Source organism: Bufo bufo, chromosome 8 (genome assembly GCF_905171765.1).
Source record: "Bufo bufo chromosome 8, aBufBuf1.1, whole genome shotgun sequence".
NCBI classification, from domain to species: Eukaryota; Metazoa; Chordata; class Amphibia; order Anura; family Bufonidae; genus Bufo; species Bufo bufo.
Window position 1 is genome coordinate 92,906,241 of NC_053396.1, and position 26,491 is coordinate 92,932,731.

Here is a 26,491-nt window from a genome sequence, read left to right on the forward strand (position 1 = left end):
GCCAGGTAAGAGTGGTCGTCGATGCATACTCCACCTACCCGCTTCAATAGATCCATAGTATCGCGGGTAAAGGACGGGAGGGCCGTGACAAAGGGCATTAAAATTTTATCAATATATACCCCTATATTTTGTCCTATACTACCAATACCGGCCACGATCGGTCTCCCCTTTAGTGGTTTTAGCCCTTTGTGGACCTTCGGTAGGCTATAGAACGTGGCCGCTACTGGATGTCGAGGGTACATGAAGTCAAATTCCTCCTGAGATATAAGATTGTTACTTTTTCCCATAGACAAAATATCCCTTAATTCCACCAAATACGGAGCAGTGGGGTTAAGAGTAAGTATTTGATAGCTAGTCTTATCCCTCACGATTTGTTCACACATAGACTTATAGCTCTGTCTATTCATGATAACCGTGTTACCACCTTTGTCAGACGGTTTTATAACTATGGTGGTGTCTTCTCTCAAGGATTTAATAGCATTGAGTTCCTCTACAGAGCAGTTATTATGTCTATGGTTTTTCTGAAGTTCCATGAGGTCTGCGGTAGCTAATTGTAAGAAGACATCTAAGCATGATACGTCTCCTATCGGTGGCATTTTGTTACTCTTATTACGTAAGGGTGTGAATGGGCCCTGTCCTTTAAAGGTATGTACATCAGAAGACAGACTCTGCAGTAGTTCCACATCATGGAGTAAATCTGTAGGTATTCCTAAATATTGACTTTTCTTCCTATCAATTACTTTGAATTGCTTATGCCAGCGGAGCTTGCGTATAAATAAGTGTAGGTCTTTTACCCATGTGAATGTATCATGTTGGCGAGTTGGAACAAATGAAAGTCCTTTTGATAATACAGCCATTTCAATTTTCGAGAGGGTGCGACTTGATAAATTAATTATCTCTGGGCCGACTGATCCCGGTTGTTTGGACGGTTTCTCAGGTGATAATTGACCCCCTGATCTAAAAAACTGCCGCGATTAACACCACCGGATCCCCTGCCCCTGCCTCTCCCTTTCCTGTTAGACTTCTGCTTGCTTCTGTTAGGGTTGCCACTTATTTCCCTGTCACTATCGGATAGATCTGTTTCCGTAGTGGAAACTTCGGAAATAACCTCTTTGGTAGGTGGCACCTCTCTCAGAACCAAGTAGGCTTTGTTTTCTTTGAATTCAGCTAGATCTTTATTAAATTGCCTATGCTTGCGTTCGCGTAAGTAATACTGGAATTTCTCAACAGTAGTTTGAAGTAGTTTTTCTTTGCTGAGAAATTCCGGATCACCTGAAAAAGTCTTAGTGATTTCAACCTGACTTTTTAGTTTCTCAGTAAGGGTGGTGAGGTTTATTCGCTCTTCTTCCAATAATAATGTCATTAATTGGAGTGAGCCTTTTGTAGCAAGTTGTTCCCAACGTGTATTGAACCCGGGGCTTCTTTGCCTGTAAACAGGAGTGACTGATATGCGAAGTCCCCGCGGTACAATACCGTGTTTGATATAATTATCAAGGCTCTGTACCTCCCACCAACTTGATAGATGTTCTTTGTACAAACGATTGAGCTCCTTAAAGGCAACTTTAAAAGAGGGTATACACTTTTTCTGGAGATAGGATTTGTCCGAAAAAACTTCCTTGGCCTCCTCCAACCACGTGTCAGTGTTGATGCCACTGTCCAAAAATCCTGCCATACCGCTATTTGGAAAAATAGAACTACAATCACTGATTAGGGAGGTCAAACCGAGGTAAAGGTCTGCGCTCCAGATTACCAGAGGTAAGGCATGATTCAGGAGGTGGGTAATCTAAAATTTAAACTTTTATTGATAATGCAGATAAAATAATTCCTAAATAAAGAGTGCAATAACAGACCTTGGGATAGAACAGATGAATGTACACTGGCATACAGCCTAGGTGTCTATCCCAATTGAAAGATACATATAAACACTAAAAAATAGTGCACGGCGGCACCAGAAACCAGTTGTCCTACCGGTACCGTGAGACAGGAAACGGAACGTTCACCCGTGACAATTCTCCAATGGCAGCTTCTTCATAGATGTTGAAAAAAATGAAAAAGGTAATGTCAGGCAGTGATACACAGGAGTGCAGGGTCCCTGTATAGGCCCTATGGCTAACTAGCAAGTATGTCCCTGATTCTAAGATATGGGTAGCAGCCTCACCACAGGGCACTCGTCCTTACAAGGACGACCCCGTCCGGAACCTGTCCCTGAAGATAAGACTAGAAGTCCCTAAAAGGATCTAGAGAAAAAGCTCCCTACACGCATGTTTCACTGCCTGCATACGGATGTGTATATACCGCAGATAGTTCATCAGGGGAGATAGAGAAAAGAACACCAGGGATAAGTATAAGGTAAGTACTAAATCCCTAGAGACCAGCCTAAACAGATTCGTCAGCCAGTGGTGGAGGTTTGCCCAGATGGTGGACAACTCCTGGGGCGGTCTCTATAGATGGAGAGACTATGGGTATGCAGCTAAATAATATGCAGAAAGCTACAACTGGGACGCCAACTATACTGGCGTGCCAGCCACTTTTAAATAGTTTACCTACTTGCCGCCTTCGCCGCCCACAGTATAGTCAGGCCAATGGGCGCATCCGTGCGTTCACACGTCAGCGCCGCACATGCGCCCATCGCGGAGGCGGAAGCGAGGCTTGAGGCGCACGGAAGTGCTATGGATACCAGCTACTTCCTGCGCATGCGCGGCATCGCCAGATCTCGCGATGCCGCGGCTGGCAGCTAAATTAGCCGCAGCGATACAGACAGGTAATGATAATGATCCTACCTGTGATCACCATTGGGCAACAGGGCGATCGGAACTCACCCTGCTCCCAAAGTGCAACGGTCCCCAATCGGACCATCAGAAAATACGCAGTATTTGGGCAACCGGTCAATATAGACCAAGATAAAAACATCTGGACAGTGACAGGCACCGACTCGATGATGTGGTGGCCAGATGATGTGGTACGGCATCACAGTAATTAATGTGCATGCGCCGGCTAACGGCACTTGCGAGCCCTCATTTGCATATCCCCTTAAAATGATTTTTGCCAGTTTTATAAGGTAACGTTTTTATCAACTGTAATGCTGCTAGAAAGCTATGGGAAGGGTTAAAAAGGTGAAACTGTGATGACAGACTCCCTTTAAGGCAATTAAATATATAATTTAATCTTGTGCTGTTCTGGTATCTCGATCACGAATCCCCACGTCCGCGTTTTGGCCTAGTTTCTCACCCTATATAATCCCATTAGCGGAGCGGACTTATATCAAACGATAAACTGGTGGCAGTCTTCCTGGGCTAAGGAAGCGCTCTTTCACTGGGGCAGTGAAAATGCTCCCTCAGCTTGTTGCCTCTCTGTGCCCGTGTGAAGAGGAGGAGTCTGAACACTGTACCAAGCTGACCTTACCTGCTACTCAGGGACGGCGTAACGTCACGCCTTGGCAGTGGCGACTCTAGGAACAATATATAGGGGGGGCACAAAGATACCACAGTCATAAATGGGGGGGGGCAAAAACAAAATAAGTATATATAAATAAGATTACAAAATATGAGAGAATTGCGGTATGCAGGGATACATTTATAATAAAACAATTTACTTACAAAAGAAGCTATTCAGTCGTCTGCTGTGCTGTCCTCTGCTTGCTTCCGCGGATTATTTCCCCTTCTTTCTGTCTCTCGTCAGTGCGCAGGCGTACTGTTATGGTGGATCTATGGAAGACACACTGTTATGGGGGCATCTGTGGATGACACTTATTATGCCTCTCATTAGCCCCCATATGCTGCCTCTCATCATTAGCCCCCATATGCTGCCTCTCATCATTAGCCCCCATATGCTGCCTCTCATCATTAGCCCCCATATGCTGCCTCTCATCATTAGCCCCCATATGCTGCCTCTCATCATTTAGCCCCATATGCTGCCTCTCATCATTAGCCCCCATATGCTGCCTCTCATCATTAGCCCCCATATGCTGCCTCTCATCATTAGCCCCCATATGCTGCCTCTCATCATTAGCCCCCATATGCTGCCTCTCATCATTAGCCCCCATATGCTGCCTCTCATCATTAGCCCCCATATGCTGCCTCTCATCATTAGCCCCCATATGCTGCCTCTCATCATTAGCCCCCATATGCTGCCTCTCATCATTAGCCCCCATATGCTGCCTCTCATCATTAGCCCCCATATGCTGCCTCTCATCATTAGCCCCCATATGCTGCCTCTCATCATTAGCCCCCCTATGCCTCTCATCATTAGCCCCATATGCCTCTCATCATTAGCCCCCATATGCCTCCTCTCATCATTAGCCCCCATATGCTGCCTCTCATCATTAGCCCCCATATGCTGCCTCTCATCATTAGCCCCCATATGCTGCCTCTCATCATTAGCCCCCATATGCTGCCTCTCATCATTAGCCCCCATATGCTGCCTCTCATCATTAGCCCCCATATGCTGCCTCTCATCATTAGTCCCCATATGCTGCCTCTCATCATTAGCCCCCATATGCCTCTCATCATTAGCCCCTATATGCCTCTCATCATTAGCCCCCATATGCCTCTCATCATTAGCCCCAATATGCCTCTCATTAGCCCCCATATGCCTCTCATCATTAGCCCCCATATGCCTCTCATCATTAGCCCCCATATGCCTCTCATCATTAGCCCCCATATGCCTCTCATCATTAGCCCCCATATGTCTCTCATCATTAGCCCCCATATGCCTCTCATCATTAGCCCCCATATGCCTCTCATCATTAGCCCCCATATGCCTCTCATCATTAGCCCCCATATGCCTCTCATCATTAGCCCCCTAATGCCCCCAGCAGCCACATTTTTTATAAAATAAAACACTTACCTCTCCTGCTCCTGGACGCCACCTGCCTCTCCTCAGTCAACTGTGCTCTGAACTGGCGCGCACAGCGTGAGGTCACAGAGCGCCCTCACGCTGTGCGCAGCCCTGCACAGCCGACAGCCGAGGACCAGGAAGTGGTAAGTACAGAGCGTTCACCACTTCCTGGTCCCTCGGTTCTAATGAGCGCTTCCATAATGGAAGCGCTCATTAGTATTCACCTGGGGGAATCAGCGGGGGGGGCACCCGGGGGGGCAAAGAACAACATAGGGGGGGCGATTGCCCCCCCTTTCCCCCCCCCCTAGCGACACCACTACGCCTTGGTAACTAGTGACCATACTGTATATCGCTGGCTCTACATACAGCCAGGTCCATAAATATTGGGACATCTACACAAATCAAAAAATTTTGGCTCTATACACCACCACAATGGATTTGAAATGAAACGAACAAGATGTGCTTTAACTGCAGACTGTCAGCTTTAATTTGAGGGTATTTACATCCAAATCAGGTGAACGGTGTAGAAATTACAACAGATTGCATATGTGCCTCCCACTTGTTAAGGGACCAAAAGTAATGGGACAGAATAATTATCATAAATCAAACTTTCACTTTGTAATGCTTGGTTGCAAATCCTTTGCAGTCAATTACAGCCTGAAGTCTGGAACGCATAGACATCAACAGACGCTGGGTTTCATCCCTGGTGATGCTCTGCCAGGCCTCTGCTGCAAATGTCTTCAGTTCTTGCTTGTTCTTGGGGCATTTTCCCTTCAGTTTTGTCTTCAGCAAGTGAAATGCATGCTCAATCGGATTCAGGTCAGGTGATTGACTTGGCCATTGCAGAACATTCCACTTCTGTCCCTCAAAAAACGATTTGGTTGCTTTTGCAGTATGCTTTGGGTCATTGTCCATCTGCACTGTGATACGCCGTCCAATGAGTTCTGAAGCATTTGGCTGAATATGAGCAGATAATATTGCCCGAAACACTTCAGAATTCATCCTGCTGCTTTTGTCAGCAGTCACATCATCAATAAATACAAAAGAACCAGTTCCATTGGCAGCCATACATGCCCACGCCATGACACTATCACCACCATGCTTCACTGATGAGGTGGTATGCTTAGTATCATGAGCAGTTCCTTACCTTCTCCATACTCTTCTCTTCCCATCACTCTCGTACAAGTTGATCTTGGTCTCATCTGTCCATAGGATGTTGTTCCAGAACTGTGAAGGCTTTTTTAGATGTCGTTTGGCAAACTCTAATTTGGCCTTCCTGTTTTTGAGGCTCACCAATGGTTTACATCTTGTGGTGAACCCTCTGTATTCACTCTGGTGAAGTCTTCTCTTGATTGTTGACTTTGACACACATACACCTACCTCCTGGAGAGTGTTCTTGATCTGGCCAACTGTTGTGAAGGGTGTTTTCTTCACCAGGGAAATAATTCTTTGGTCATCCACCACAGTTGTTTTCCGTGGTCTTCCGGGTCTTTTGGTGTTGCTGAGCTCAGCGGTGCGTTCCTTCTTTTTAAGAATGTTCCAAACAGTTGTTTTGGCCATGCCTAATGTTTTTGCTATCTCTCTGATGGGTTTGTTTTGTTTTTTCAGCCATAACGATGGCTTGCTTCACTGATAGTGACAGATCTTTGGATCTCATATTGAGAGTTGGCAGCAACAGATTTCCAATTTCCAATGCAAATATCACACTTGTAATGAACTCTGGACCTTTTATCTGCTCATTGTAATTGGGATAATGAGGGAATAACACACACCTGGCCATGGAACAGCTGAGATGCCAATTGTCCCATTACTTTTGGTCTCTTAACAAGTGGGAGGCACATATGCAAACTGTTGCAATTCCTACACCATTCACCTGATTTAAATGTAAATACCCTCAAATGAAAGCTGACAGTCTGCAGTTAAAGCACATCTTGTTCGTTTCCTTTCTAATCCATTGTGGTGGTGTATAGAGCCAAAAATGTTAGAATTGTGTTGATGTCCCAATATTTATGGACCTGACTGTAGTTGACGTCCGGCGGTAGCGAGGTGCGATATTCGTCACAGAGAGGCTTTCTGTTCACGGTTGAGTCACGGTTTTTACTGTTCAGGGCAGATGGCAGATAGCGTGTGTGGCGTCGTGTGGGTGAGCGGTTTCCTGATGTCAATGTTGTGGATCGAGTGGCACATGGTGGCGGTGGGGTTATGGTATGGGCAGGCATATGTTATGGACAACGAACAGAGGTGCATTTTATTGATGTCATTTTAAATGCACAGAGATACCGTGATGAGATCCTGAGGCCCATTGTTGTGCCATTTATCCACGACCATCACCTCATGTTGCAGCATGATAATGTACGGCCCCATATTGCAAGGATCAGTACACAATTCCTGGAAGCTGAAAACATCCCAGTTCTTGCATGGCCAGCATACCCACCGGACATGTCACCCATTGAGCATGTTCGGAATGCTCTGAATCGGCATATACGACAGCGTGTTCCAGTTCCTGCCAATATTCTGCAACTTCGCACAGCTATTGAAAAGGAGTGGACCAACATTCCACAGGCCACAATCAACAACCTGATCAACTCTATGCGACGGAGATGTGTTGCACTGCGTGAGGCAAATGGTGGCCACAACTGGTGGCAAAACTGTGCACATTTCAGAGTGTCCTTTTATTGTGGGCAGTCTAAGGCACACCTGTGCAATATTCATGCTGTCTAATCAGCACCTTGATATGCCGCACCTGTGAGGTGGGATGGATTATCTCGGCAAAGGAGAAGTGCTCACGAACACAGATTTAGACAGATTTGTGAACAATATTTGAGAGTAATAGGTCTTTTGTTTATGTAGAAAATGTTTCAGATCTTTGAGTTCAACTCATGCAAAATGGGAGCAAAACCGAAAGTGTTTCGTTTATATTTTTGTTCAGTGTATATGATAATAGGCTAAAAACAGAATTATGATAGCCTATAGCTATTGAAAATTGATATATTAAAATAATATTCTGGGCCATAAAGGTTCTTTTTGAATTGTTAAAAAGATGTTCATATGTGCCCACATTCCTGAGAAAAATGTTTTAATATATGCAAATGGTTCTGCTCTCTCTGCAACTGTGATCCCTCTACACTTTGACAGGGTCAGGCGTTATGACGTTTACGCTGCCTGGCCCTGTCAATCTAAGGGTCCATTCACACATCCGTGTGTGTTTTGCGGATCCACGGATCCGCAAAGCACGGACACCGGCAATGTGCGTTCCGCATTTTGCGGACCGCATATCGCCGGCACTTAATAGAAAATGCCTAATCTTGTCCGCAATTGCGGACAATAATAGGAAATGTTCTATTTTTTGCGGAGAATTATCACAATCGTCTTACGCCTTATCAGAACAGTCACTATGGATGAATTCCAATCACAGGCAGGTTAGGCGAGCGACCATCTCTTCCAAGATGGATTACATAAGCCCATTCGGAACCCCAATGGTGCCAGCACGTCAGCCCCATTAAGGGTCCCCATCCTGCCCCATATCGTGACAAAGAGGGTTCTCCTCTATCGGCTGTGACATAATTGGTCATTGGATGTGTAAAACTATAAAGAAAATACCATACTGATAACATTATACTGTACAAGACAATATCTTATTAAAACAAAGAGGGAACGCCCTCATGCAATGCAGGTGGGACACGCGAAAGGAACCTTATTGAAAAAACAAATCCTCCTTCAAAGTTGAGGTGTTAGAGTGATATTGTACTTTGCAGGGGGCTCTTCATCCAACCTCCAGGCACATTCTTTGTCCATAACACCTTCTCCCAGGTGTGTGAAAGTGTCAAAATGTCAAAAAGTGAAATAAATGAGTATAAATAATATATAATAGACATAAATAATATAGCTTATTATTACTACAGTACATAAAAATGAATTTATTTTTTATTTTTTAACCAATGAACCTGTCTAGCACAGGTGGAAGGCTTCACCTACAACAAAAGATTAAAAAAAAAGGGCAAACCAACCCATGCTCACACTGTACTCCCAAATATATATTCAATATTCAATCCATTAGGGTGAAGACTATTTAAAGTCTGGATCCAGTATAGTTCTCTTTTTTTGAGTAGAGATACACGATCTCCACCCTTCCGTGGCATTGAAATCTGATCAATAATCCAACATATCAGATCCTTTTTATTATGTTTAAGTGACACAAAATGTCTAGGGACTGATAGATCCGTACGACCTTTTCTAATCGTATAGCGATGATTGTTGAGTCTAGTCTTTAAATCTGTAGAAGTCTCACCTACATAAAGCAAAATGCGGAACAGAATTGCGGACGTGTGAATGGACCCTAAGTGTAGTGGACACAGCAGATGCAGAGAAAGCGGAGCCTGTAAGTGTAACAGCAATGCCCCATTGCTCCTAGAGGCTCATTTGCATATATCAAAACATCATTTTTCTTAGCACTGTACTACAAGATAAACATGGGTTAACATATGCCATATAAAATTTGTAAAATAAAAAATCAAGAGAGGCTGTAGGTGAATCAATACAGAGTGAGGTGGCGGGCAGGGTTTTAATTTAAAAGATGTATTTGTAAAATGTTACAAAAAGACTTGGTAATTAAATCACATAAGCAGTGGGCTACAGATTTAGGAAAGGAATTAGACTGTGAAAATCATGTTAATGGACTGATAAAGCATTAAATAATTTTTTAAGTATTTACAAACAATTTATGGATCATCATAAATTATATTATATTGAGTGAGGAGTACCTCTGAATGCCCTAATTATAAACACCCTAGAACAGATTGGGTTCATGTGATTTGGAATAGTCCAAAACTTTACTGCTACTGGGATAATGTTTTTGTCAACTATGTCTCTGAGGTAAACTGGCAAGTATCAGTGCAGCAAAGTATTTTGGGTTGTACAGTCATGGCCAAAAGTTTAGAGATTTTGATAAATATTGGAAATTGGAAAAGTTGCTACTTAAGTTTTTATAATAGCAATTTGCATATACTCCAGAATGTTATGAAGAGTGATCAGATGAATTGCATAGTCCTTCTTTGCCATGAAAATTAACTTAATCCCCAAAAAAACTTTCCACTTCATTTCATTGCTGTCATTAAAGGACCTTCTGAGATCATTTAAGTAATCGTCTTGTTAACTCAGGTGAGAATGTTGACGAGCACAAGGCTGGAGATCATTATGTCAGGCTGATTGGGTTAAAATGGCAGACTTGACATTTTAAAACGAGGGTGATGCTTGAAATCATTGTTCTTCCATTGTTAACCATGGTGACCTGCAAAGAAATGCGTGCAGCCATCATTGCGTTGCATAAAAATGGCTTCACAGGCAAGGATATTGTGGCTACTAAGATTGCACCTCAATCAACAATTTAGAGGATCATCAAGAACTTCAAGGAAAGAGGGTTGCTCTTGGTACTCACAGTTTTTATTTACCCTGGGCAGGCGTACAGCAGTGATGGAGAGGCTGGCACATGAATCCTCTGGGGCACTCTCTGTGTATAGGGACCAGGCCAGGTGGTAGGTGAGGTGCCCTGGGTGTTGGAAGTTTAATGTGCCGGTGGCAAGATCCCTTATAGTTCATGATGCCAGTGCCAGTAACGGTGGCACACCGATTTGTTGTAGGAATAATTGAGGTACACAAAGTTGCAGTGAACCAGAACTTCTTTTTACTGAACAGTTCAACTATTTACAGGTTTCAGTTAGTTCCACATGTACAATGTTGGTCACAGGCAGGCTTCACATAAGTGGCAGGCAAAGTCTTTGCAAGATAGTCAGAGGGAATAACACTTACAGATCAGGCTGTATTTTCCTCAGATCCTGTCTGGCTTTCTCCAAGGCCCGTATGCCCTATAGCTGGCTTTATCCTTGGGTAGTGAAAACTTCCTCTGGTGTAAATCCTCTTGCTGTAAATATCCTTCTGCCCTTCAGCTTTCTACTCAGCTGGATATAAGTGGCTCTGCACTGTACTTTTCAAGGTGCTAGATATCTTCAGGAGGCAACTTCTTCTCCTGGGTGCAAGCTAGGAACCTGGGCTATCTAGCTGCATGTCAGAAGCTGCTTCCCAGCTATCTTCTGGTTAAAGTTTCCTCCCCTCTCTCCTGCTTCTGAACTGGACCTGGCTATATATACTAGGGGGTTCCCTAGCTCCCTCTACTGCCTAGGAGGAGGAACTACACCCCTAACAGGCCTGGTACACAGGATATTATATGAAAATACACATTACAATGCAATATAAAATACCATGACCATGTTCCACAAGAGGTGGAGAACAACATGACCCAATTGACCCTTGAGTAGTGCCCACCCTTACGTAGTGGGACACTACAATACCTTGTCCAGGAAAATTGCTATATGTCCAAAGACCGAATCTGTGCCAGATACAATGGGGCTTCCCGGTGGGTCCACCAAAGTTTTGTGGACCTTGGGTAACACATAAATTACCAGGGTGCTGGGGTGGGGAACAACTAAATATTCCCTTAATCCCTCATCTATGATACCCGCCCTCAAAGCATCTGACACACATTATTCAATGATTCAAATGATGTGAAACTTGGGATCATGTAACAAACTATACACATTTGAATCACTTAATTGTCTTGAAATCTCTTCAATGTATTTGGTGATATCCATCACCACAACTGCACCACCTTTGTCGGCTGGTTTCACCTTTAGATCAATGTCAGTCCACAATTCAGATAAAGCATACGCCTCGGCCGTGGTGAGATTGGGATACTTGAAGCCCTCCAGGTGAGGGAGAGATCTCAACATGCCAATCTCAGTCTTGACGGCCGAGATGTACGCAGGTTCACTTATCACAGGATTGAAACTGCTTTTGTTGGATAAATCAAACATTTTGCAAGTTAATTCACTGGATCTCTCCATCTTACCCCCAGTTGCTCCCTGAAACCACACTTTTAGCTTAATTGAACGAAAAAAGTTACACAAATCAGATTCTATATCCAACCAATTTACCTGTGCATTAGGGCAAAAGGACAATCCTTTGGACAAAACAGTTAACTGTGCAGGAGTCAACACTTTGGAAGAAAGATTAATAACGGCTACTTCTTCTTGGTAGTGGGCACTTTGTTCATTTGAGTCCGTGTTTTCATGTTGCGGGTTTTTCCTGTTTCGTCTATATCGACGACCGCCACTCCTGGTTCGCTTCCTTTTCGTATCTTATCTTTGGGTCTGGATTGTTCCCTAAAAAAGCATTCGACTCGTTCATATGGGTCTGCGTGTTTTTCCTTGTCTTTTTATTGTCTCTCATATTGTTATATGAGGGGTTATTTGGTTGCCAGGTGTAAATATCACCCTTTTTATAATCCTCAATATCGCGTGCCCATTTATTTCTCTTTCCTTCCTCTAATTCGGTCTGCAACTGCTGTAGCTGTGTATTTAAAGTATCATTAAACTGGGAATGCAGTTCTCCCGTCATATGCTTACGCAAAAGTTGATCAATACGTGCCATGTCGGTTGTTAATGAGGAGACTTCTTGTTGCAAAAATTCAATGTTCAATAGAATAAAATCCATGTAATATTTGTTAGACAAGGCCTCAAATCCCTTACAAAAAGGATCATTGTTGGAAAACAAATTGGGACGGAGATGGGAACGCTTCCCTATGGGGATCCTTTGCTCCCTGTAATAATGTCCAAGAGTGGTCATGTGTAGTTTCAAAGACAATGTCCGTCGGGATAAAGTTTCGTATTTCCTTTCAAGCTTTTTCAATGATGGGGTAGTGAGAAAGGCGGTATCTCCCTCTATACCCTGTATTATATGTTCAGCGTCCTCCTGCGTAAATACACAACCACCGGGTGTTTCCAAATGCATCATATTGGGAATTAACAAGCTGGTAAAAAACAGCAACAGAATTTGTGGATGTGCTTGGCCAATGTCACACAAAATACAAAAGAAAAACAACCAGCAGCACCATCCAAGAGAAAAAAGGAAAAAAAGCGGAGGGTGCAAGGCCCAAGTATGGCAATAGTTGCTTACCCACTTGTATAGGACAAAAATTGGACTGCACCCCAAAGGACTTTCCAATGAGTCAATGTTGGTAAGGCTGATTAGTCAGCCTGCATTTGTGGGAGGGGCGGAGGCCCTTCATATATGAGCCACACCCTCACTTCCAGGCGTGTGTTTTCAGGTGCCCCACCCTCCCTCCCTTATCTTCTCATTTCCACAGGGTATGCCCACTTATAGGCCTACCCACGATCATGGCTAAGGGCACACAACAAGCCATTTAGTCAGGTCAGCTAAGACACGCCTAGCTGGGTCAGGTTGTTCCCGTTGTTTCTTTCCCTCGGGTTCTTCGGATACCTCTTGGCCGTAGCCATGACCACAAATGCTTTATTCACCCATAAAGTAGTTCTGAGTTTAGCGGTGAAATTAATACAATTCTTAAGAGGCATTGGCCTATATTAGGCAGTTGCTTGAAAGAGGTGCCTGAGTTTAGGGTATTACCCTTGTTTTCATATCGCAGGTGTAAAAACATTAGAGATCAGTTAGTAAGAGCGGATGTGGGCCCTAAAAAAATCATCAGACAGGCGACGTTGGCACCATCGGGCACTGGTTGTTTTCCGTGCTTGCATTGTGTCAATTGCCGCTATGTCTGTAGATCTAAGGCATTCACACACCCCAATACGGGCTGTACCTATCCTATCAAGTTCCATCTAACGTGCGATTCATCTTTCGTGGTATATATATTGTCCTGCCCCTGTGGGTTGCTTTATGTAGGTGAGATTTCTACAGATTTAAAGACTAGACTCAACAATCATCGCTATACGATTAGAACAGGTCGTACGGATCTACCGGTCCCTAGACATTTTGTGTCACTTAAACATAATGAAAAGGATCTGATATGTTGGATTATTGATCAGATTTCAATGCCACGGAGGGGTGGAGATCGTGTATCTCTACTCAAAAAAAGAGAACTATACTGGATCCAGACTTTAAATAGTCTTCACCCTAATGGATTGAATATTGAATATAGATATGGGAGTACAGTGTGAGCATGGGTTGGTTTGCCCTTTTTTTATCTTTTGTTGTAGGTGAAGCCTTCCACCTGTGCTAGACAGGTTCATTGGTTAAAAAAAAAAAAGGAAAAAGAAATATATTTTTCTGTACTGTAGTAATAATAAGCTATATTATTTATGTCTATTATATATTATTTATACTCATTTATTTCACTTTTTTAGACACTTTCACACACCTGGGAGAAGGTGTTATGGACAAAGAATGTGCCTTGAGGTTGGATGAAGAGCCCCCTGCAAAGTACAATATCACTCTTACACCGCATCTTTGAAGGAGGATTTGTTTTTTCAATAAGGTTCCTTTCCCTCGTCGTTTTAACAAGATATTGTCTTGTACAGTTTAAGTGCTGATGTTATCAGTATGGTATTTTCTTTATAGTTTTACACATCCAATGATCAATTATTTCACAGCCGATAGAGGAGAACCCTCTTTGTCACGATATGGGGCAGGATGGGGACCCTTAATGGGGCTGACGCTGACGTGTTGGCACCATTTCTTTATAACCCTGTGCTAGCACTTAGGCGGGACGTGCAGCCAGGTACTTCCGGGTCACATCGCGCTCGCCCTGTACTCTGCACGTCCCGTGGCTCCGCTACAGGTTGAGGTAAGTTACGGGGTCTTACCATGCCGTTCATATTCCGATCGAAGGGAGGCGACACGAACAGGTGAGCAGGGGTTCGGGTGTCGGGGCCCGATGCAGAGCCTGGCAGGTGCCGTTCTAGGGTGGGGGAGGTGCCGCCTACCTTTGCCAATGGTACGGGGGGAGCTGGTGGTCGGGTCCGGATCCACGCGGGGTCCTGTTAAGCAGCAGGTCCGGTCCTATGGTCATGTGAAACGGTCTTACGCATGCATAGGTCACATGCTTATCATCTTAGATACAACAGGCATTTATCTGGCGGTAGTGATGGCGGCGGCGCCTCTCGGTGTCACTTGCTGTCATGGTGCTGTCATCGCCCTGAGGAGCCTCTCACACTGCTCTGGCCGCCGCCTCCGGCATCGCTCCCCCCTCCACTCTCACGCACTCCAGGAGCAGGGCACTGTATCTCTATTAGGGCGCCATGTTGTATTGCCGGTTACTAGGCAATCGCGCCTGCTCCACACCCTGACACCACGGCCTCTTCAGCAGCAGGACACTGCAAGCTCCAAGGTAACGGGTGTCGCGTCACGGCCGCCCATGGCATCGCATTGAAGCCCCGCCCACCTTTGCTTCAGGCCCAATCTCGCAGCAGACATCTCTTTTTCAAGCTATCAAGTGGTACGTCTAGGTCCCAGTGGCATTTGCCAGGTATCCCACGCATATTGTCACGATAGTGTCACCGTGTTAAGTGTGGCATACAGGCTTTGCTGGGGCTCCATGTTGGTGTGTCTTCACCTGGTGCGTCCAGGCGTGTCATTTGTCCTCGTTTTACGTATTCCTGAAGGTTCAGGTTCCTGTCATGTCCACGTCTGCTCAGTGTGGGGGTTGTTCCATTAAGTGTGGCACCAGAAGCGGTCAGGCGTCCTGTCACGGCTATCACCATGTTGGCTTGCTCTCCTGCCTGGTACCTTCAGGTGTTATGTTCATCAGTCCTCATTGCACGTCCGCCTGAAGCGTTCAGGCTCCATGTCTCGTCTGCCGCCGCAGTGGCATGTTGTCCTGCCTGGAACGTCCAGGTCGTTATGCTCGTCAGTCCTCGTTACACGTCTGCTTGAAGCGTTCAGGCGCCACGTCACGTCTGCCGCCCGCGGTGGCATGTTGTCCTGCCTGGAACGTCCAGGTCGTTATGCTCGTCAGTCCTCGTTGCACGTCCGCTTGAAGCGTTCAGGCACCCTATCACGTCTGCCGTCTGTGGTGGCATGTTGTCCTGCCTGGAACGTCCAGGTCGTTATGCTCGTCAGTCCTCATTGCACGTCCGCTTGAAGCGTTCAGGCACTGGTGGTGGGGTGTCCGCCGGTCGGTTCACTTCTAGCATGTGTGTTGCCTTCTGCATTCCGGTCATGCAGGTATTGTGTTCATCATGAATCTCTTCTTCACGCGCCAGCAACTTTTAGGGGGCACCAGTTATCTCTAGCCTTCGTGAAGCAGGGCCACCACCCCCTGCAGATTGTTCATGTTAACTTCCACGGTACCTGATCCAGTCACGTCCTCAGTCATACCCAGGTAAGTGTTTCAGCTCTTGTCCACGTGTCACCATCCACCATCTTGGGTCGGCATAGAAGACTCATCGTCCATCCCAGAGTCTCATATATCTGGACAGACGGCCCATGGATCCCTCAGGAATTGGATTATTCCGAAGCTGGTCGCTGAATTAAACAGAAGGGGCATCAGCCACCCGGCGTCGGCCAGAAAGGCGGAACTTTAGAGACTTCTGGTATCTAATCTGGGACCTTCCAGTGATCAAACTTTGTTACCCTCAATTCAGAGTTCACTGGCACAGCTGCACGCCACGATGGGAAGTCTGGCTACTTCGGTAGCAGACATCCAGGCCAGGGTCATGGAGCTCGAATCCAGGGCACCCGCCGCCTCGCAGCCAGTGGCACCCGTGGCAACCCCCCCCCCCCGGCCTCTGTCAGGTTCCCCAGGTATGTCCATCACTTTTCCGGCCATCGCCCCGGCCCACTTCGTGGCAGAGAATATCAGGAAGGACATATTGGCAGGGAAAGACGTCAACCTGGCATCAATTCTGATAGCATCTCACGATGGTAATGAGAACAAAACGATCGATTGCGGAGAGGTCTCAGTAGTATTAAAATCCAAAGATTCCTGCCTCAATCGGAAGCTTTCCATACCCAAATTTGTGCTAGCTTTCAGTCTTTACAGGGATGTCATCTGCTCTGCTCAGCCGAATAGGAGGGAAGAGCTTGACTCGTACCTCTACCAGGTCACCGACTTAGGCCACAAGTATGGTGGCACAGCCTTCTATGATTATCATCGTTCCTTCGCGGCCAAGGCAGCAGTCATCCTGGCACAATTCCAGTTTTTAACAAATTGGGCTACTCTCGACATGGAGCTCTTCTGCAGACATTTTGCAGGTCTCCGAGCCCCCACTTGTGGTTTAGGTCAGTCCATCTTTCATTCTACTGAATGTTGCCCCAATGAGGCTGTTTCCCAACCAGATAGAGCCCTTCCTGGCCCGTCTGGGGTCCCCAGGGGCCCGGCCCCCATGGATAAGTTCGGTAGACCTATTGTCTATTTGGGGAAAAGTCAGATATGTAACAATTTCAATTTCGGTCACTGCTTGTTCAGCGGCTGCAGGGCCCTTCATGTTTGCACAGTCTGCTTAAGTGCTCACCCCAGGTCCACATGTCCCAAAAGATCCTCCAAGCAGCCATGACTAACCGACATAAACATGGACCTCCTCGAAGCGCTCCTGAGGGGTCATCTCGATCGCCAGTTTGTAGCTCATTTATTAACAGGTCTTTCGCATGGGTTCCATACAGGGTTGCTGGCCCTCCCTCAGTCCAACTGGGAGTGTGATAACCTTCTTTCCGCAAAACGGGATCCGGAGGCGGTGCAGGCATCGATTGACTCAGAGTTGAACAAAGGGTTCCTCATCGGCCCCCTCGATTCCATTCTGTTCGATTTTTGGAGGGTCAACCCCATCGTTGTGGTGGCTAAAAAATCTTCAAATAAAAAAAGGCTTATTTATGACCTCTCGGCTCCTCATTCTTCCATTGTGCCCAGCATTAACTCCCTCATACCATCAGAAGAATTCAATATGAAGTACTCTTCCATTGATGAAGACATACAGTTCATACTCAAGGCAGGTAGGTGAGCTTGGTTGTCCAAAACGGATATTACGGACGCATTCAAACTTCTTCCTATCCTTCCTCAACTTTGGCAATACTATGGTATCAAGTGGGCGGGCAAGTATTACTTCGCCAATCGCTTAACTTTTGGCTCCAAAAGTAGCCCGTGGCTGTTTGACCGGCTTGCTCAGGCACTGCACTGGATCCTGGTCAAACACGGTGAGACCCCCATGTGCATCCACTACCTAGATGACTTCCTGCTGGTAGAGCACCCATCCCAGCAACCCTCCAGCTTGTCCACCCTATTAAAACAATTTTCCGCACTTCAAGTCCCGATAGCCCCAGGGAAAACGGTAGGCCCATCCAAGGCTATCACCTTCCTGGGGGTCATTCTTGACTCTGTTAGGTTAGAAGCTAGGCTCCCCGAGGAGAAGTTGCTGCAGATCCGGACGGTCATCAATAAAGCCACCGACTCCTGCTTCCTGACCAAATCGGATCTCCAGTCGTTGCTGGGCAGGCTGAACTTCGCCATGAGGGTCATGCCCCAAGGACGGGCCTTCATTTTGTGTCTCTTGCTCTTGCTTCCTCCCCCACTGTATATTCGGATGCGGCCACATTCAAGGGTTTTGCGGCCATTTTTGGAAATCATTGGCTCATCAGCTCCTGGCCACCACAAATCACCACAGATAAGGAGGCTCTACGCTCTTCCCCCCCCTATTAGAGTTGTATCTACTGGTGGCAGTGGCACAGGTATGGGGCCGGCAGTGGTCAGATTCTAGAGTGATGTTTGTCACAGACAGTCAGGACCTGGTAGACATCATCCACAAAGGCAGAGCCAAATCCCCAAAAATCATGTCCCTCATGCGTAGATTGGTTTGGCTTTCAATGGTGTGCAATTTCTATTTTCAGTGCTCCCACATTCAGGGTTCCAGGAATATTGCCGCCGACGCTCTGTCCCGCTTTAACTTTAATGTTTTTTTCCAGAACTTGCCACACACGGACACAATAGGGGTGTCAATTCCAGAGTTCAGTGACCTAACTTGGGATTAGCATCCTTGATCATGGCAGCTAAAGATCTCTTGCACAGAAGCCTCTCGGTGAACACCGCCAGGAATTACCGCATGGGCTAGAATCTCTACAGGGAATTTGCAGATAGGCATCCGCAGGGCGATATCGATGACGTCTCGTTTATGATGGCATTTATCGCCCACTGCCATTCCAACCGCGGGCTCTCTCCCAACACCATCTTCCTTTACTTGGCGGGTGTGCAACACCTTTTTATGTTAAGCGACCCAGCCCGAGGCTCATTCTTCACGGCTCAAGCCATCAAAGCCACACTCAGGGGCATTAAGAAAGTCAGTGAAAATAGGCCATTGGTCCGACAAGCCCTGTCCAGCTCAATGTTCAGGCAGCTGTCTTCGGCCATGGACGGTAATCCTTTTGGGTCCCTCATCAGCACAGTCGTCAAAGCCGCAATATACCTAGGATTCTATGGGTTCCCCCGGCCCGGGGAATTCACAGCCACCATTAGGGGCGGGTGTCATCTCCAGAAACAGCATTTGTCATGGCACCACGACCACTTCTTACTCAGCATTCCGTCAACTAAGACCGCACAAACAGGGCCTCCGACACAGGTGAGGTATTTCCCTTCTCACAACGATTGGTGCCCGGTCAGCGCACTACAGCAATTAAAGTCGGGGCTTCAAGCTGCAGCCTCAGATAGTCCTTTGCTACCGTTCAAGGGTGGTCCACTGTCAACTTCACAGTTCATTCCTCACGTACGCTCGTTAGTGGCAGGGTTGGGTTATGATCCGAAGACCATCTCCGGCCACTCCTTTCGCATTGGGGCGGCCTCAGCTGCTTCTAGACACCAAGTACCTCCGCACATCATCAGGAACATGGGGCGTTGGAGGTATTCTTGTCTCTCCAGATATGTCCAGAATCCTCAATCTGAAATTCGCAATGCTTTTTGCTCACTTGCCCTGTAAATCGAACAATAAAGTTGTATTGCAGTACGTTGTGCCTCTATTCTTTGCCCCCTTTTAGGCCTACCCTCGTCCTTGGCTCCCGGCATTAACCAGCCATCGGTAGGGTCCGGTTTAGTACGCTCGGGGGCCGTCGCCCCGACCACAAGTAGTTAAGGCTGCCCGGCAGCCTGTATTTGTGGGAGGGGCTGAGGCCAACCCCCTTTTCTTTATAACCCCGTGCTAGCACTTAGGCGGGACGTGCAGCCAGGTACCCCACCCACCCTCCCTTTTTTTCTTCAGTTCTCATTGGGGTAGGTCCCCTTTTAGGCCTATCCTCGTCCTTGGCTCCTGGCATTAACCAGCCATCGGTAGGGTCCGGTTTAGTACGCTCGGGGGCCGTCGCTCCGACCACAAGTATGTATATATATATATATATATATATAATGTTCATTTTTAGCTAGTGTTCTTTTTTTGTATCTGCAGTAAATTTTTATACTGCAGTGTCTGCACGAACGCACCAAACATCCGCTTGTGTGCATTCTGCAGCCCTGAGCACCAATAAGCCCAATTTTTTTTTACTGGTCGCTTTTGTGCTCATTATTTTAATAGTAATTTTTTATTATTTTTTTTTGGTGTAAAAAGTACTTTTAGTGTTAGATAGAAATCTATTTGAGTTAGGTAGCGTTAGTGTAGATTTTTGTACTCGCATAATATCTGTGTACGTACGTGTGTCCTGCACCTGCTGAGCGCTGATCAGAAACATCAATTTTTCTGATCGGTCTGCTCAGTTTACTGTGCAGTTTTTTTCCGTGTAGTTAGTTTTATATATATATATATAGTTATATATATATATATATATATATATATATATCCATATACATATATATAGAAATCAATTTTAGTTAGGTAGTGTGAGTGTAGATTTTTACACGCACATAATATCTGTGTGCGTGTGTGCGCCCTGCACCTGCTGAGCGCTGATCAGAGACATCTATTTTTGTGACCGGTTCAGTTTACTGTGCACATTTTTTATTTTTATTTTTTATTTTTATTTTTTCGTGTAGTTAGTTTTATCTATATATATATATATATATATATATATATATATATATATATATATATATATATATATAAAGCAAAAATAATCAGCAGCACTCTATAGGATGCCGGGTGCAAATCCACAAACGCTCCTGGACAGGGAACAGTGCAATAGAAATGACGAAAAATGGGCAGCACTCCGGTCTTGTGAAAATTCTGTGATGTTTATTCACACCCCAACGCAATGCAGTATTTCAGCCCTCTCAATGGAGCCTTTGTCAAGCTAGTGAACACATTGCTCTCAACATATTTAAATAGGTGAATCTCATCAGAGTAACATGATTGCTCATTAAAAATACATTTTACAAATGCCAGTATAAAACATGATTATAGAAGTCATTACAGTGCATCAATATACATAAACCATCATGGTGTTAACATAGTGTATAAATAGTATGAAAACAGCTTTAGATCACGTATCTATATCAGTATTACATACATACTTAGTACTGATTATCATAAAGTGCAGCTGTGCTAAAGTGTATAACAATTATAAAAGTTAAAAGAGGGACAAACCCACGTCACGAAATCCCATATTGCGATCCAATGTTGGCGTCCCCAGGCAGGTACTGCGCAGGTGCCGGTGTATGTTAATAGATCGCGAGATCCTGCAGCGTCCCGCGCATGCGCACAGAGCGCCCAAGGCTAGCGCTCGTATGCTGATGCCGGGACGCACCCAGGGCTCGCGAATTCTCTCCACTTCCCGCGCATGCGCACTGCGCAGCCATAATCCATGTAACCATCCCAGCGGCATTAAGCCACTGCGCATGTCCAGAAGATCGGGAGCCAATGTTGTTGTCACTACGTGACCATGGTAACCATACTTATACGCAGTTTAAAGGGAACAGTGGCCGCCTGGGAACGAATGATGTCTATGGAGATATGTACACGGGGGGCTAATCCAGTGCACAATCCCCACAGTCACAGGAGACCTAAGGCTAGTTATAACCATGGTTCCAGTCACTACACCACCATTTCCTGCGGTCATAGATAGGGGCAGTGTGGAGGCGGGTTTTCAACACTGGCACCTGCAGCCATCTCTGTGTGCATGCACCTGTGCGGAACGAAAGATCAGGCACTCTCGTGTCACATGTCACTCACTCCTACACCCATCAACCACACTCGACCCTCTCTGCCCCATAAAACACCGCAGAATTCCTTCAGTCATGGATATAAACATAAGGAGAGATCTACAAAATGAAAAATAAATACAAAAAACATATATTGTGATCGCATAGAGATTTCATGTCGGGCGATGTCCTCTCAGTTGAGACAAAAATCTCCATCAAGATAATCTGAAAGAGACAAAAGAGAAAAGGGATAAATGGAGAGCACAATCTCAACTTATACACTCTCGGACAGATATCAAGCATCCCACTGGTACAGGACTATGTCACCCTGAAGTCAACATTTAGTCCACGGGGTTTCAAGGTTTGTAATTGAAAAATCCAGTATAGTTCCCGCTGCTTCAGTGTCACCGACCTGTCACCCCCCCCGTCGTGGCATGGCGACCTGGTCAATGACCGTGAAGCGTAAGTCCTTTTCAGTATGTCGTGCTTCTGTAAAGTGTTTAGACACTGGCAGATCTAGCCTCTTTTTCCTAATGGTGTATCTGTGATGATTTAGTCTTGTTTTGTCGTCCCGTGTACAGTCGTGGCCAAAAGTTTTGAGAATGACACAAATATTAGTTTTCACAAAGTTTGCTGCTAAACTGCTTTTAGATCTTTGTTTCAGTTGTTTCTGTGATGTAGTGCAGATGTGCTCACACCTGCCTGCTGCCATTCCTGAGCAAGCTCTGCACTGGTGGCACTCCGATCCCGCAGCTGAATCCTCTTTAGGAGACGATCCTGGCGCTTGCTGGACTTTCTTGGACGCCCTGAAGCCTTCTTAACAAGAATTGAACCTCTTTCCTTGAAGTTCTTGATGATCCTATAAATTGTTGATTGAGGTGCAATCTTAGTAGCCACAATATCCTTGCCTGTGAAGCCATTTTTATGCAACGCAATGATGGCTGCACGCGTTTCTTTGCAGGTCACCATGGTTAACAATGGAAGAACAATGATTTCAAGCATCACCCTCCTTTTAACATGTCAAGTCTGCCATTTTAACCCAATCAGCCTGACATAATGATCTCCAGCCTTGTGTGTCACGGCTGTATGTGGGCAACAATAGTAATACACAGTACAGAGCTACTGACTGGACCCAGAACTAGGGAGGATAACGGGTGACCCCTGTCCGACCCTCAACGCTCTCCCTATTCTGCTAAAGCACATGCCCGGATCCAAATGGCGGAAAGAGGCATGCCCACGTGCCTAAGACTAATGACCACTGTAACCCCTACAATAGTGGAAGGGGCACGGCCACCAGTGCCCTACTCAGTATATGGAGGGAACCGTGGCCACCTCAGATCCAGTCAGAAAATAAACAGGAACACAACAATGTCTGCACACTTAGCTGACGGTGTTGCAGCCGCAGAGAAGACGGATCCAAGGACAGGCTGGCAATATCCGGAGTGCTAGCTGCAGCAGAACACAGGTCCAGTGAACTGATAGCTACAAGTGAAGAAACTAAAGCCAGAGCTACAACTGAAGTGAGAACTATAATCCACATCCTATCATAGGAGGAGGGGTGATATAAAGAGAGGAAAATCAAACACATGAAGGACAGCTGTGGTGAAAGAAACCAAAAGTAAACAGAGTAGTGAGAACTCCTCCCAGCTCTAGTAGTGACATCATCACAGGGGTGGAGAAACAGAGCTGTGAGAACGTCCCAAAGCTCTGGTAGTGACAGTACCCCCCCCTCTACGGGTGGACTCCGGACACCCAGGACCCACCTTCTCAGGATGAGCCCTATGAAATGCCCTGATGAGGCGAGTGGCTTTAATGTCCGACACCGGAACCCACATCCTCTCCTCAGGACCATAACCCTTCCAATGAACGAGGTACTGAAGAGAACCGCGGACCATGCGAGAGTCCACAATTCTGGAAACCTCAAACTCCAGATTGCCATCAACCAAAATCGGAGGAGGAGGCAAAGAGGAGGGTACCGTGGGCTGGACATATGGTTTTAAGAGAGATCTGTGAAATACATTATGTATCTTCCAAACCCGTGGAAGATCAAGACGGAAGGCAACAGGATTGATGACTGACAAGATTTTATAAGGCCCAATAAACTTGGGACCCAATTTCCAGGAGGGAACCTTCAACTTAATGTTTCTAGTAGACAACCACACCAGATCACCCACATTCAGGTCCGGACCAGGCACACGTCTCTTATCAGCCACACGCTTATACCTCTCACTCATCTTTTTAAGATTACCCTGAATCTTTTGCCAAATGGTAGACAAAGACGAGGAAAATCTCTCCTCCTCAGGTAAACCAGAAAGAGCCCCTCCCGAGAATGTCCCAAACTGTGGATGGAACCCATATGCACCAAAGAATGGTGACTTATCAGAAGATTCCTGACGACGCTTGTTCAGAGCAAACTCAGCAAGAGGGAGAAATGAACACCAATCCTCCTGGTTCTCTGAAACAAAACAGCGCAAATATGTCTCCAGATTCTGATTGAGGCGCTCAGTCTGACCATTCGACTGCGGATGAAAAGCAGAAGAGAAGGACAGCCGAACCCCCAGGCGAGAACAGAAAGCCTTCCAGAACCTGGACACAAACTGCGTGCCTCTATCGGAAACAATATCAGAGGGAATGCCGTGCAATTTAACAATATGGTCGACAAAAGCTTGCGCCAACGTTTTAGCATTAGGTAAACCAGGGAAAGGTACGAAATGAGCCATCTTGCTAAAACGGTCCACCACCACCAGGATCACCGACTTCCCCGAGGAACGAGGAAGATCCGTGATAAAGTCCATGGACAGGTGTGTCCAAGGACGGGAAGGAATGGGTAACGGGAGAAGGGAACCTGAAGGCCGTGAACGAGGGACCTTAGCGCGAGCGCACGTCTCACAAGCAGCCACAAAACCCTCCACCGACTTACGAAGAGCCGGCCACCAAAATCTCCGAGCAATGAGATCCACCGTGGCTCTACTCCCGGGGTGACCAGCAAGAACCGTATCATGATGCTCCTTAAAGAGTTTGTGACGTAGCTCAGGAGGCACGAACAACTTCCCAGAAGGACAACGGGCAGGTGTCTCAGTCTGGGCAGCCTGGACCTCGGCCTCCAAATCGGAATATAGAGCAGAAACAACTACCCCCTCCGCCAAAATGGGACCCGGGTCCTCGGAGTTTCCTCCTCCCGGAAAACAGCGAGAGAGAGCATCAGCCTTCACATTTTTTATCCCAGGTCGGAATGTAACAACAAAATTGAATCTGGAGAAGAACAGAGACCATCTGGCCTGTCTCGGATTCATACGCCTGGCCGACTCCAAGTATGCCAGATTCTTATGGTCGGTAAAAACGGTGATAGGGTGCCTGGCCCCCTCCAACCAATGGCGCCATTCCTCGAAAGCCAACTTGATGGCCAACAACTCCCTATCGCCCACATCATAGTTTCTCTCTGCCGGGGAGAGTTTTTTAGAGAAAAAGGCACAGGGTCGCCACTTGGCAGGGGAAGGGCCCTGGGACAAAACCGCACCCACACCCACCTCGGAAGCATCCACCTCAACAATAAAAGGTAAGGAAACATCGGGATGCACCAAGACGGGAGCAGACGCAAAATTCTCTTTAATCTTAGAAAAGGCTGCAAGCGCCTCCTCCGACCAAGAGGAAAAATCCGCCCCCTTTTTTGTCATGTCAGTGAGGGGTTTGACAACAGAGGAATAATTCAAAATGAACTTTCTGTAATAGTTCGCAAAACCCAGAAAGCGCATCAATGCCTTCTGATTCTCAGGAAGCTCCCACTCAAGTACAGCACGGACCTTCTCGGGATCCATGCGAAAACCAGAAGCAGAGAGGAGAAAACCCAGAAATTGAATCTCCGATACCATAAAAAGACATTTCTCCAGCTTGGCGTACAATTTATTTTCCCGCAGAATCTGCAGAACCTGAAAAAGATGATCCTGATGGGTCTGAACATCAGGGGAAAAAATCAAAATATCATCAAGATACACCAATACAAATTTCCCCATTAAATGATAGAAAATACTATTAACAAAATGCTGAAAGACGGCCGGAGCATTCATCAGGCCGAAAGGCATAACGAGATTCTCGAAATGCCCGTCAGGGGTATTAAAGGCCGTTTTCCATTCATCCCCCTCTCTGACCCTGACCAGGTTGTACGCGCCTCTCAAATCCAATTTGGAAAACACCTTGGCCCCAACAATTTGATTGAAGAGGTCCGGGATCAGAGGAAGGGGATAGGGATCGCGAATCGTGATACGGTTCAGCTCCCTAAAATCTAGGCAAGGTCTCAGAGAGCCATCTTTCTTTTTAACAAAAAAAAAACCCGCGGCCACAGGTGACTTTGAGGGACGAATATGCCCCTTTTCGAGACTCTCGGAGATGTAAGTTCGCATAGCGATTCTTTCCGGTTGTGAGAGATTGTAGAGGCGTGCTTTTGGCAGCTTGGCGCCGGGAATGAGGTTAATGGGACAGTCAAACTCCCGGTGAGGAGGTAGCTCCTGAACACCGCTCTCGGAAAACACGTCCGAGAAATCAGAGAGAAATGATGGCACCGTTTTAGTAGACACCTCTGCAAAAGTCGCTGTGAGACAATTCTCTCTACAAAAGTCACTCCACTCATTTATTTGCCTTCCTTGCCAATCAATAGTGGGGTTATGTCTAGTGAGCCAGGGTAACCCCAAAACTAGAGGAGACGGCAATCCGTTAAGGACAAAACAAGATATATCCTCCACATGAGTGTCA